Here is a 14307-nt window from a genome sequence, read left to right as displayed (position 1 = left end):
ACGCATTTACACACATATTCTATAACTGATAAACCCCACCTTCACCTCATCCTCCTCCCAGTGTTCTAGTTCTACTAGGTCCTGGAAAGAGCAGCACCATGAAGCTGGTCCTTCCTTGGTGGGGCCAATGCGCCCCACCCACAGTCTGGGCCAGGGGGAGAACTCAGGCCTGAGAAGGGTGGTGGAACCAGGGAAGCAGCGTCTAAGGCCCCTGTTCGGAAGGGTATAAGAATCCCCATTCTCTACAGGAGAGACCTCCCTGGGGGAGCCCTAGCACTGTGCTGGGGTTCGGGGTGGGGGAGGACTGGCTAGACCACATCCAGGGAAATCCCTGGGGCAGGGGACATGGGACCTGCCCCATGACCCTTCCCCGTCCCCTGCACCAAGGGAGCGCCCCATTTTAGGCTGCCCTCTCTCGATCTGGGAGCTCTCGGCTCTGCTCCCTCAGGGCTCTGGCCCGGCTCCCCACAGCCTGCACGTGGCTGAGGCAGAGGAAGGCCTGAGGGATCAGGAGCAGAGCAGCATGCTCAGAGAAGACTCCCTAGAGGAGAGGAGGCTTGTGTAGGCCAGAGATGGGAGAACCTCTGGAAAGAGGGCCATAAGGGGTGTCTGTGCATCTCTGCTTCCAGGACTGGCGAATGCCATGTCTGTGTTGGGACCTTGTGACACCCGCAGGGTGAAGCGGAGGCCAGCTGAGCAGGCCATGTACGCAGGGTGAGGAAGGTGTGCTGTGACCCCAAGAGCTAGCAAAGGTCAAGGTGAGGCTTGCCTGCATCAGAGGAATTGAGAGAGGTACCTGAGGGAGGCAGGCTGATATGAGGGGAGAATCAAGAACACACAGATGGCCAATGGATGGACAAATGGGCAGCTTAGCCGATGGACCGAAAGACATGGGAGGTTGGATAGCCTAATGGAAAGCTAGAAATGGGCAGGTGGCCACTGGACATCCCTCACTCAGTCTCTCTGAAGCCCCCGAAGAGACCCTCCACCCCACTGCCCCCTTCCCTGTCTCCTCCCCAGGCCAGGCTCTTAGGGAGGCCAACACCGGCTTGGCTTGATGCCCAGAGACACACCTTCTAGCGAGGTACAAGCCCAGATGTGGAATCACCTCCAGGTGTTCTCATCTGAGCAGGTGTGCACACAATGAGGTGGGGGCGGAAGCCATATCTGGCTAACACCTCCAAAAATAGGCCCCCAGCTGCTGAATAGCGCCCCAGTCATGGTGCGTACACACGTGCATGCGCGCGCACACATACACGGCTGCAGGCTGTATCACATCCCACAGGCACATGCTGATTCAGACACAGGTAAGCACCCATTCACTGACACCCAGACACCATGCCCCCAGATGTCACAGGGCCACTGCGTTGCACAACTCCAAATCAGGCACTTGTGTGGTCTACAGCCTACGAGGCAACCTGTAGCCCCCACCACACCCCGATGCTACACTGTCATTAACGGGCAAAGAGTCCTTGAACGGCTCCAGGACCTAACCCTGGGGGATGTCAGGAACACCTCCTCACCCTCTGGACATTTGAAGTCTTGCCTTCAATGGCTGTTTCCAGAGAAAGCCGGGAACCCCAGGGCCTTTCCTGTCCTCACCCTCCCTCCCAGCCTCCTGCCGCTGCCTCCCCTTTGTCCTCCCTCCAGCCACACGGCACAGCTCAGTCTCAAGTCTCTCGGTCTGATACACCTTGGTCCACACTGTTCCTGCAACCAGGAACCCCTTTCCCCACTCGATCCTGGACCCCACGTACGGGTCCTGGCATCCAAGACAGAGATCTCTGTATCCCTGAAGTTTACTGGTGTGACACCCAGCGGGGCCCCGGTAAGTGCCATTGACGGACTGCCTAACTGTGTAGCTGGATGAAATCATCAGGAATACAAGGCAGCTAAGAATTATTTTCGGATGGGCTGCTGTGGACTTGCTAGCATGGAATTCTAGTCAGAGTAGGGCAGCTTCCAGGGGCTGTAGGGCTGTGAGCCCCTCTAAGCACACATTTGTCACCCCAGCCCCCATGGAGTGAGTCCTGAACCCTCGGAACTTCCCCTTCCCATAGACAAGATGCCCGACTGACCCGTCGGCCAGTCCCAGCCCTACAGCAAGGCCAGGACAGGTCAGCAATCCAGGGACGGAGTCTTCAGCCAAGGCCAGGGCTCAGTCCTCTGTCCCCTCCACCCATGGACAACTTGGGAAGCCCTGGGCACTTTTCTAGGTCTTTCTTCAGGGCCAGGGAGTGCCAGGGCAGGCTCTCTGCCAGCTCAGCAGGTCTGGGAACTTTGGATGTGCTGACACGGGCCGCCCTGCCCCACCCCGTGTAGGCCCAGCTGGTCAGAGCTCAGCATTGGCCTGGGTCTGGGCCTGGCGTTGATGGACTGGCATGGGGTTTCACTTCTTCGGCAAGCACCAAACCTAGGTACATGTGCAGTCTGTGTAAGGCCAATTTCAAAGCACTTTATTGACTTTTGCTCACTTCATCTTCACAGTGACCCTCTGAGATAAGATATAATTCAGATGCCAATTTTACAGTTGTGGAAACAGACACAGAGACGGATAAACCAACTTACCTGAAGTCATAGCAGCTTGGAGGGGGCAGCGTAGCTCAGGTTCAAACCCTGGCTGTCTGGCCCAGGCCATGCTCTCCACCACGGAGCTATACTTTGTCTCCTCTTAAAGGTATTTTTTAAAAGAGTTTATTTATTTAGTTGAGAGAAAGAGCACGAGCAGAGGGAGGGACAGATTGAGAGGGAGAAGCAGACTCCCCGCTGAGCAGGGAGCCCAATGCAACGTCCCAGGACCCCGGGATCACAACCCCAGCTGAAGGCAGATGCTTAACCGACTAAGCCATCCAGGTGTCCCTAACTTATTTAAAAAAAAATAAAAGATGAGGGGTGCCTAGACTGGGTGGCTCAGTTGGTTGAGTGTCTGTCTTCAGCTGGGGCCATGATCCTGAGGTCCTGGGATTGAGCCCCACATCTGCACTGGGCTTCCTGCTGAGTGGGGAGCCTGCTTCTTCCTCTCCGTTTACTGCTCCCCTGCTTGTATTCTGTCAAATAAATAAATAAAATCTTTTTAAAAATAAATAAAAAATAAAAGATGATAGGGTACCTGGCTGACTCAGTCAGTAGAGCACAGAACTCTTGATCTCACATTGAGCCCCACATTGGGGGTAGAGTTTACTTTAAAATATAAATTAAATTTTTTTTTTTTTTAAAAGAAAAGAGATTACTTGGTCCAGGCTGCCTTTGGCATTAGGGTCCTGAACATGGGACATTTCAGGTCATTCCCAGCCCTGTCTGTCTGTCTCTCTCTTCCCCCTTCCCCCCCTTCATACACACATACGCACACACAGCCAGTCTTGTCCTGGTGCCACCAGGCACATCCCTGTGACCTCCTGTTTCCTCCATGGCTAGCCTTCAGGCCCGTGGGAACACAATGCTCTTGGGTTTGGGTCCAAATCTATTCTGGAACATAACCACCCCACTCCCCTCCTCTCCCCTCACCCCAGTTCCACCCCAGGCCAGCATTCCTGGAAAGCTCCAAGACGGCTTCCTTTAGGGGAGATTTTTCCATGGGGCTTCTGTGGCTGCAGTTGGGATAAACTGAGAAGGGGCCCACCCGCAGCCTACAGAGGCTGCATCTTGGGCCCAGGAAGCGTGGAGTGGCCCTGGTGCATCAGGGCTACTCCTCGTCCCGTCTCCATGGCAGGGGCTTCGTCAGACATGAGATACAGAGAGTGCCCTTCCCTCTCCCTGTGTGTCTCCCAGGCTTGCTTCTGGACTCTCAGAGGAGCTCTGGCCTCCAGCACTTGGTTTTCACTAGCTCTACTCAGTCTCACCCCATTAGCAGAGGGTGAGCTACTGTGCCCCCAGCCTGGGGCCGGGATACCGTGGAGCCCGCCCCTGATGAGCAGCCATAGCCTTCCCACACATAGTCGGCAACACTGTCGGCCGTCAGTCCTGGATTCACTTCCAGGATGTCCTGCTGCTGCTGCTGCTCCAGGCCCCTCCGGATCCCATTCTCGCCTGTGTCCTGACCCCTGGCCTCAGCCCTGGCGATTGTTTCAGGGGCAGGAAAGCCCAGCAATGCTGCCCCCAGCCTGGGCTGCATGGGGCCTGTCACTCAGCAGATGACTCCCTGGGCTCCTTCTTGGCCCAGCACTCCCCGCCCCTCCTCCTCGCCACCCTGAGTCAGAGGCCTGTCAGCTCCGGCTGCCCCCAAGACCCAGTGGATTTGGGTGGAAGGAGCTGCCTGGGTGCCAAGGTCTGAGGAGATGGGCCAGGCCCTCGATCCGCACTGATCTGACCTTTAGGTTCTAAGTGTTCTTTGGTCTAGAAATCCCACATGTACACACACTATGACACACTATGACACATAGCCACACTATGACCGAAGGTGAAACAGTGCAGGTGTGAGGCCGAGGCCAGCCTGTGAGCATTGGGCTAGGCTGGTATGGTGGAAGCCTGAGCGCCTCCTGGTACTGGAGAGCAGAGCAGCCCAGTGTGGGGGAGGGGCTCATGCTTCTTGATCCCTCCCCAGTATCGGGCACAGCTTCTTGCTGCCTGGGGGCCTTGATCCTTAGCATATGCCCTCAACCCTACAGCTCTAACTTTCTCTCCCTCTCTCCGTCCCTCCCTCCCTCCCTCCTCCTCCTCTAAAAACCCCTCCCTAACACAAGCCCCACAAAGCCATGGGCCGGATTCAAGCCCTGGAAGCTGAGACCAGGCCTAATGGTCCAGTCTGGGGATTTCCCCTTCTGGGTCTGCCCCCTTGGGCCCCACTGTCCTCTGGCTAGACTAAGCAACAGTTGCAGTGGCCAGGCCCACGCCCTCCCTGTCCCCACTCCTGCCCTAGGACACAGAGGTCCATGTGCAGCTCCACAAAGCCTCCCAGGACTGCTGGCTTGTTTAAGTTCGGGGCCTTTTGTTCTCTTCTGTTTTTGCCCCCATATCCATGCCCCAAATGCCCTCCTTCTTTATCTTCCTGACCATAAAGTCAGCAGTCAACACTTAAGTACTAGCCAGGCCCTGCTATAAGGCTTCCTGTCCTTTCATTCACTTGATGCTCCCAAGAAAGTGCCATAAGTGATACCCATTGTTCAGATGAGAAAACTGCAGCTGAGAGAGGTTGAGGAACGCGGCCTTCCCACCCATCTTTCAAGGTTCACCTTGGTCCTTTCCCTGCCCTCCTTACCACACCCCAGGGGGAGAAGCTGCTCCCAGCCGAGAGCCACTGCCCCTGTAGTGACTTCTGGCCCCCTCAGGCATTGTTGTTTGCCCTTCTCTGCCCTGGCCCCACTGAGGGTCTCAGTTAGCCCCCTGCCTCGACGTCCAGCACTGAGCCTGATGAGGGGCAGCACAGACAAATCTCTGCTGCCCGGAGAAGTATAGATGGTCAGGAACCCCCTCATCTCCCTCCCAGCCCCTGTCTTCCCCCTCTCTTCACCCCTGCATTTACCCCTGTGCAACCCTGTCTGCACCTCTTCCACCAGTTTCTAGGGAAAATGGCAGGTCCCTGCCCTGCTCTCAGGCTGGGCTTTGCTGATGGGAAGCAGAAACTGTGTGGGCTGAGCCTGGGAGAGTGGTGGGACCCCAGCAACTCTAACAGCTGGAGGGGAGCTCAACACCCTGTGTCACCTCCCAAGTGGCTCTGAGCAGCCACTTCAGAGTGTGTGTGTGTGTGTGTGTGTGTGTGTGTACTGTGGTGGGAGGGCAGGGAGTGGAATGAAGCACTGGGCCCAGTGCCACATTTATTTAAGGGGCACCAAGTTAAAAATAGACCCCAAGTGCCCCGCTGAGCGCAGGCAGCAGGCACGCCGACCTCTAGCTCCGATAGGCAGAGGGATTCCAGGAGCCCTGAGAACTGTCCACAACTTGCAGCCCTCTGCACGGCTCCCCTTCTGCAGATGGATTTGTGATTCTGTCGAGTGTCACCCACACCCGGGCGTTGCTGGGTGGCACCTGTGATGTTTTCTGCGCTCTGCAGATTACAGTGTTTGTGGCAGAAGAGAATGAACTTTAGACTGAGAGGGGACCCCAGCAGGGGATTACTGGATAACTGCCCCCTTTCTACTCCCCATTTTATAAAGGGGACTGACTTAAGTCCCAAGAGAAATGACACTGGGGCACCTGGCTGACTCAGTCTGTAAAGAGTGTGACTCTTGGCCTCAGCGTTGCGCACTGAAGGCCCACGTTGGGTATAGAGATTACGTTTTATTTTATTTTATTTTATTTTATTAACGTTTTTTGAGAGAGAGACAAGAAGTTGGGGGCTAATGGCAGAGGGAGAGGGAGAGAGAATCTCAGGCAGGCTCCAAACCCAGCAGGGAACCCCACGCAGGGCTTGATCCCAGGACCCTGAGATCATAACCTGTGTTGAAATCAAGAGTCGGATGCTCAACCGACTGAGCCACCCACAAGCCCCGAGATTACTTTAAAAAATAAAATCTTAAAAAAAAAAAAAACAAAAAAACCCACAACACTCCAGCTTATACAGAGCACGGCTCGAATGAGGTCTCCCAACTCCCAATTCAAGACTATTTCCACTGTGACATCACGCTGATCGTGTTATATTGCACAATGTTCGAATAGATTTTGTTATTTTGTTGTTATGTAATGTCATGTAAGCCGGGGTTGGGGAGGGTAGTCGTTGGAAGGAGGAGGGGACAAAAAAGGTCATTAGGCTGAGGTCCAGGCAAGGGCCCATATCCTCCCTGACCCAGATGGAGCACCCCTACCTGAGCTTTCTCCCCACGTCAGGTGCAGTGGGTGTGGCTCGGCTCCCAGCGCCCTAATTAGCACCTGTTGACAGTTTCTGGTTTGTGTGTTATCACCTTGGGTCCACTTATCTTTATCAGAGCCAAAGGTTGATTGGAGCATTTTGGCGAGGGCTCAAAGCAACTCCACTCTGATTCCACAAAGCATTTATGACCACTGTTATGGATAACAGCTCTTTTCCCTCCAGATAGCAACCCAAATGTCAGCTTGTCTGAGAGCTGTCCTCTGGAGTTATGGTTTGATCTCCACCATGCCCACCAAGAACACAGTGCAGCGTTCTCCCCTCTGTCGGGGAAGGAGAGTGCTGCCGGGATGAAGAAGGCTGCAGGAACCCAGACCTCCCGATCTCCAGCCTCGATCTCCAGCCTCGGGCACCCCAGAGATGCCCTAGCCACCTGCCGTGCCAGAACCCTCTCTACCAGAGGTCGAAACCCCTTCCCCTCCAACGTCTTTGTCTGGGACAAAGTTCCAAGAGGTAGTTCCCAAGTTCCAAAGTTCCCAAGAGGCAGGATGTTAATTGGGCTGCCCGTGCTCCAGCCTTGCCCCCTCACAGCCGGCCACCCCTCCTGTTGGGTGGGCGTGTGTACCCATCAGGACAGCAGGCCCTGCATGCCCACCCCCCCAAGGGGCTCATCCTTGGTCTCTCCACAACAGTAGCCTCAGGGTGACCCCAATCCTTTTCTGACACCTGACATTCACACCTGTAACCCCTTGGTCTGGCCATAGCAGAGACGACCTGTGTCCTACCTCTGACTCGGTGGCTGTCTCTTTCCTCGGGACCCAGGGCAAGGCACTGCACACCCAGACTTCAACTGCCACAGCTGTGAGATGGTAATGGACTTGAATCTGTTCTAGGATACCCTCATTCCCACTGGCACCTGGTCCCTAAGTCTGACCACGCCACCCCCTCTTGCATACACCCGCCTGGGACAAGCTCCAAGGCCCTGAAGGCAGCTCTTTTGTGTCTTGAAGCTCACTGGGCACCACTTACAGCCACCCATACCCCCTTCGCTTCTGGGCCAAGTCTCCAGGGACCACCCAGGGGAGACGAAGTGCCTGCACGGACATTCACAGAGATCTCGGGCAGAGACAGGTGCCTGCCCCCGGCAGGACTGTGTGTGCCTATGTGTGTGTGTGTGCGCGCATGCGCGCTCACGCAACCACACTCCCTGGGCATTGTCTGGAGGGGGCATTGTCCAGAGGACTGGGCGGTTGCCTTTATGACCAGGCATAAAAAGTAATCATTGACCACATCAATGCTGCCCTGCGCGTCAGTGCCCGCCCAGGCTCGACCCTGCCAGGGCCTGGATTACTTTACAGTCACATAAAAGGAACCTCCAGACTGGCCTCTGGGGACTTTGGCCCTTAAGTGAGGACTGGGAGGGAGCCCTTCCCTGGAGACTGCTTTTTCTTATAACATTTATTTGGCCAAAGAGCCCCCACCTTTTATCAAACACCCCTGGGATTGTCTCGGCCCAGCCTGCCTATGCCACAAAGTCACCCCTCCACCCCTCCCTCCTCCATCTCTCCTATCAGGACCCACCAACAGCTCGGATGCAGCCAGCAGTGGCCTAGAAACAGAGATAATCCCCATTTTACAGACAAGATCACTAGGACTCAGAAAAGTCAAGTAACTTTCCTAAGCCACACAGCGGGTACATGGCAAACCTCCACAATTTCTCATAGCCTCTGTGACAGCAATCTCCAGGCCTGTTTGATCGTCTACTGCTATCAGTAAAACAGAACTCCAGGCACACACCTTTGATATATTTATACACACCCATACCTCATATATACATACTACTAAAAATCTACATAAAATAGTAGCAAATACCTGCAGCCCAAGGGAACCACCTTTTCTCATCCCAACATTCAAATCAAATCAAGTCAACTTCAGAGCTGCTCCCTAAGGCTTGATTCTAGCAAGAGCCCCTGGGGCAGAGAGTGAAGGTAGGCAGTATACTGAACTGTGAAGGAAAAGTAGGCCTCAGGCAGGTGAATATATTGGGGAAGGACACTCCAGACTAATGCTTGAGCAAGATCTAAGAGGCAGAAAATGGCAGGAAATGTTCAAACATGGAGAAGAGCTCTGGGAACAGCCGGAGACAACAGCCAGGGACAAAGATCAGGAAGGACTCCAAGCAGCCGGCCACACTGCAGCCCTTGTCCAGTAGGCAGTGGGGAGGGGTGCCTGTCAGGTGGATGGGTGTCTGCCTTCAGCTCAGGTCATGATCCCGGGGTCCTAGGATGGAGTCCCAAATCGGGCTCCCTGCTCAGCCAGGGAGACTGCTTCTCCCTCTCCCCCTGCCCCTCCTCCTGTTGTACTCACTCACTTGCTCTTGCTTTCTCTCTCTCTCACTCTTAAAGCAAGCAAGCAAGCAGGCAGGCAAGCAGTGGGGAGCCACAGTGGGTTCATGAGCAGCTGTGTGACTTTGCCAGAGCTGTGTTTTGGAAATGTCTCGCAGGCCACAGGGTGGAGTATGGATTACATTCTTATAACACTGTCCTTGGAGTGTATCCTGTGGCTCTTTGAGAGGCACTAAACTGAAGGCCAGTTAAGAGTCACCACACCTCTTCATCCTTGTACACACTCTGCCCGACTTGGGCACCCTCACTGGCTTTGATTTTCTAATCTGTAAAATGGACATATAATAGCACACACACCATGGATGTTATTGTCACACTGACATTAGGGCCGGTGTGCCCGATTCAGTGTCTGGCACATCCCAGACAAGGGTAGCGGTTCTCATTGTTAGAACATACCATTCCCTTTCCTCAGCCCAAAGAAATCAAACACCACCCACCCCACCCCCCCAAATCAGACCTTACTTTTGAGAAGGTCAGTAAACTTATTACTCCCTCCCCTGGGCTCACCGAGCTTGGGACTCCTGGCAGTGCAGCCGGTGACAGTTCCCTGCATAGATACTTGTCACCCCATTCCAGACACTTAGTGGGTCTGACTCAACTGCTGGGACTTGGTGCAAAGCATAAAAAGGGAAATAACACGGGGCTCCTGGGTGGCTTAGTGGGTTAAAGCCTCTGCTTTCGGCTCAGGTCATGATCTCAGGGTCCTGGGATCGAGCCCCACATTGGGCTCTCTGCTCAGCAGGGAGCCTACTCCCTCCTCTCTCTCTCTGCCTGCCTCTCTGACTACTTATGATCTCTGTCTGTCAAATAAATAAATAAAATCTTAAAAAAAAAAAAAGGGAAATAACAGCAGAAGAGGAAGAGGAGCACGACAAGGAAGAAGAGAAGGCAGTGTGCTGTGGGGCACTGTGCTAAACTCTTGGTGTGTATTATTTTCTGAATCCCCTCATCAACCCCTTAAGGCAGGTCCATCATCGGGAGCGGATCGGCTACTTTGCGCTGTAGTAACAAACACCCCAACATTTCAGTGGTTTAACACAGTAAAGATGTATTTCTCTCTTGGGCCAAGTGACTGTCGCAGGTCACCTGAGGTGTTCTGGAGGGTGTCTTCCTCACTCCAGGTACCCCCTTCCCACCTGCCACCGCAACGCCACTGTTCACCATTAACCATGGCGGGCCAGAAAGGGAGAGTTCACCTCAGCTTTCATTCTTGTCACCTGGAAGTGACAGGTGTCAGTTCTACTTACATTTCATTGGCCAAAGAAAGTCAGTCAGCCCCACTCACCCCCAGGGGTTAGTTTAGTACAGTCCTGCCAGCCTGTTCCCAACTCTGTCACCGAAGTCCACACAGGCCTGCCAGGTCCTTCCCTAGCTGTGCGAACAGCCGCTCCCAACAGGGTGACTCAAAGCCCCCTTGTAGCAGAGTCAACCCCTCCCATCCAAAGACTCTCCACCTTGCCTCTGCTCTGGAACCCCCTCCCCCCATTACACCCACACACAAGAATCTGGGTCAGTCTTTATCTTCTTCAGTGAAAATGAACTTCAGTGAGGAATCAGCTTTGACTTTGGTCAGGCACGAAAATCACAACCACATTTCACATCTGACACTGAGGCACTGTGGGTCTGGCAAGCAGCACACGAGAGAGGGGGAAGAAAGAAAAAAAAACAAAACAGGGACAGCTGGCTTGGGGTTGGAATTCAATTTCTTACCAAATAATTACATGCTATCTGTGGGCTGGGATCACACACTTGAGTCTGTGCCATAAGGAGTCAGTCCCATGCATTTCCCGGAGCCCATTACCTGTTTTTTTCCATCACCATTTAGAACAGGGATTGTGTAGGCTCTGGGGAGGCAAGTCGGCTATGGTGTGTTTGTGTGTATGTGTGTGTGCAAGACAGCATGCCAGAAAGGAAGCTACAAGCAGACAGGGAGCGTCTCCTATGAGCACTCTGTCTAGCTTCTAGTCCAGACTTCAGAAAAAGCTTCCTCACTGAAGTGTGCATGCTGAGCCTGGCTCCCACTGAGATCAAGATCATAAAGAAACACCCTCAATCAGGGGGCCACGTCATTCTGCCCCCGGCAAGTTAGAGGAGACACACTCAGGCAAAGGGGTGGGAGCTTAGGGGAAAGATAAGGGAAGAAACAGGCAGAGTTTCAGGCAGACAAAGCAGAGCAAAAGTTCAAGGTCAGAGACCAGCAACATTCAGAGGGCAAACTGGGGACAGAGGCTGGACTGCTGAGGGGCAGGAAAGTATTGTGAGGAGGGGGAGGGCAGAGGCTCCAGGGCTCTGCTGTTTACCAGCTGGGTGGCCTGGGAAACTCCCCAGCTCCTAGAAGCCTCAGTTAGCAGAGGCTAACGAGAGCCCCCATGTCACAGTGCTAAACAGGGGTGCAGCAGATGAGGCCCTGGATCCGGAAGTGGGGTTCCTGGTGAGAAATCCTCCCTCTTCACTGTCCCAGCAGAATGGAGCGCTGGCCAGGAGAATCAAGTCCAGAGGGAAACCAGTTACCTTGTTGGGCAGAGGTCCTTGTCTTTCAACCCTTCTTCCACCCCTTTCCGCCATCGCTCAAGGCCTTGCTGGGCCCCTGCTGCTGTCCAGGGCCCTGCTGGTAGGGGTGGGGACAGGGTTCTGGAGGCAGAAGAAATTCCAGAGCCTGATCTTTAGGAACTCATAGTCTAACTGGAAGGAGGAGGTGGCTCCCTAGCTCCCAACGAGGACTAGAAACCATGGTTTGCAGCAGGAAGAGCTCAGGGCTGGGAGGCAGCATCACAGGAGTTGGGGCCTCAAGGATGGCGGTGAGGAGTATGGGAGCACCAAGAGGCATGGCAGGCAGCAGACATACCTGGAAGACAGGTCTGGAGGGACTCGTGGGGTGCAACTGAGTGGCGAATGTGGGATCCTAGCGACAGGAACTATAGGCCAGGCTGTTGATTAGGGATGGCTGAGCCCCGGAGCTGCAGTGTGGACACAGAAGGCTCCGGGGTTTTGTTTGGTCAGGGATGGGGACTGCAGCCAAAGCATCTAGAGAAGGGTACTGGAGACAAGCCAGGTGTTGGGGATGTGGGATGCTGAGTTCACACCCCTCCCACCGGCCCAGGTGCAGACAGAGGAAGAGCGATCCTCTCTGGATGGAGTCCCCACCTCCTCTGTCCGGCAGGATAGGACCTCACTTTATGGCCCCACAGCCAAGCGGAGCCTGGGTTGGCAAATGGGCCCTTCCCCTCCACCCCCACCCCCTGACTGGAGGGGCTGAGATGTAGCATTGTTAAAGCTGGAAGTGAGTCACAGAGCTTTTCCTTCCTTCTCTTCCTCTCCACTTTGTTCGCCTGACACCTTGTGCCTTCTCTCTCTCTCTCTCGCACACACACACCTTTCAAAACCCATGCACTGTAAATAAGCTGTCCATCTGCACAAGCCCCCGATCCAGCCCTCCAGCACTGGGGGAGGTGAGGGGCTTGGCTTGGGGTTCCGGTCCACGTATGTATGTACAGAGCACGTGCTGGGGCGTGTGAGCACACAAGTGCTGCAGACTCTGATGTGCTCGGTGTCTGAATTTGTGAGCTCATCTGTGTGGTTGAGGTCAAGAAAGGGTATCTGTGAGAGAGCACAGGTTCCTGTGTCTGTGAGGTTGTGGTTGGAGGAAATTTCCATGGGGGCAGGACTCTGGGCTCCTGGGCTATGGGCCGGGCACAGGTGTCTGTGCTGTAGGTCTCTACCACTGAGGGGCAGGGCATGGGTGGGGAGAGTGTATTTGTGCCCAAGGTGTGTCCGCATGGATATCCGTGTTGTGAAGGGGGTGGGTGCTGGGCGTGGAGGAAGTGTTTCTGTCTGTGTTTGTGTGGGCATTGAGGGTGTCTGTGCCTGGACCGCCTGACTTGCCTCTGGCCCTGCCGGACGTGAAGGGACTTTAGGACTTGGGTTTGTGACGGAGGCTGGTGTCATACTCTTCAGGTACATTTCCCTCTGCCTGGTCAGAGGGCCAGAGAGAAACCCAAAGTCAGCCCTGGTGGCTATGGCGGTGGCGAGGTCCCATTCACAGAGGCTATTCCCGAGGTAGGGAAGTTTATCAGCCTGAGCATTTGGCCTCTGAGAAGAGTGAAGGCAGGGCCTTGCCCTCTCACTCCCTCCTGCTGTCCCTCACCTGGGCCCAGCCAGAGAGAAGGGGGCACCAAAAGCCCAAGGCCGCCGGGTCACCAGCAGAAGGACTCAGCTCAGGCACCGCAGAGAGGGTGCCCCTCCACCAGCATGCAGCTCTGTCCCCCACCGACGAGACCCTCCCATCTGAACCTGCTCCCAAGCAGATTTCAAGCCCCACAAGGCAGGGCTTCTGTCTCCCGAGGGTCCCCCTACATAGAAGAGACACAATGATATCTACAGAAAAGGGTTATCTGTACCCCAGGTAAGCTTGGAGTGTGGCCATAGGAAATAGAGCTCAGCATCCACACTCCCTTGTCCGCCCCCCCTCACCCCCTCGGGAAATAGTTCAGTTGGATCCTCCCCCAACACCAGGGGTGGGAAGGTGGGGAGGGTGTGAAGATTCTTGGGCCGTCTCTAGGGGGCGCTGACAGGCAGGCAGCACCTGCCTGCACTAGTCAATGGATCAAATGAGCAAAAGACGGGGCAGGCAGGGGTGGGGGCTTGAGGAGCTGCGAGTGGGGGAGAGAAGTTCAGTGGGGCCTGACTGAAGGGCCTGTCTGTGGGATGTGTGACTCCTGTCACCCACTGGCGGCCGGAAGAGCACCAGGGCGCCTCAGAGGATTCGATCCCAGACTCACATGGACTGGGCTCTTTGGAAGGGGTGCCCAGATTGTCCTGGACCCTCGATGACATCCCCGCTCGCTCACTGGTCCTGGGATGGATGAGGGAGGGTGAGGTGGGATAACCATGGTGTGCCTGCCTCCTTCCCTCTCCTCTGCAGGCCTCCCTTGGGCACACTCCCTCTAGACCTCTCAAGGACATGAAAATCCCTTACTTCAGCCCCAGTGGGTGGCAGCAGGCAGGATGTGGGGACCATCACACACGTGCACACACGCACACACGCACACACAGGGCATGGGCCCCGGAGGGGAGCGTCCCTGAGGAACCCTTGACCTTCCAAACCTGGCTGCCTTCTCCTGGGATGTCCCCCCATGACTGGCTGTGGGGGCAAAGCCACGCCCC

The sequence above is a fragment of the Enhydra lutris genome, unplaced genomic scaffold, assembly GCF_002288905.1.
Source record: "Enhydra lutris kenyoni isolate GAN:26980312 unplaced genomic scaffold, ASM228890v2 scaffoldscaffold44, whole genome shotgun sequence".
Lineage (NCBI taxonomy): Eukaryota > Metazoa > Chordata > Mammalia > Carnivora > Mustelidae > Enhydra > Enhydra lutris.
Note: the sequence above shows the minus strand (reverse complement) of the source record.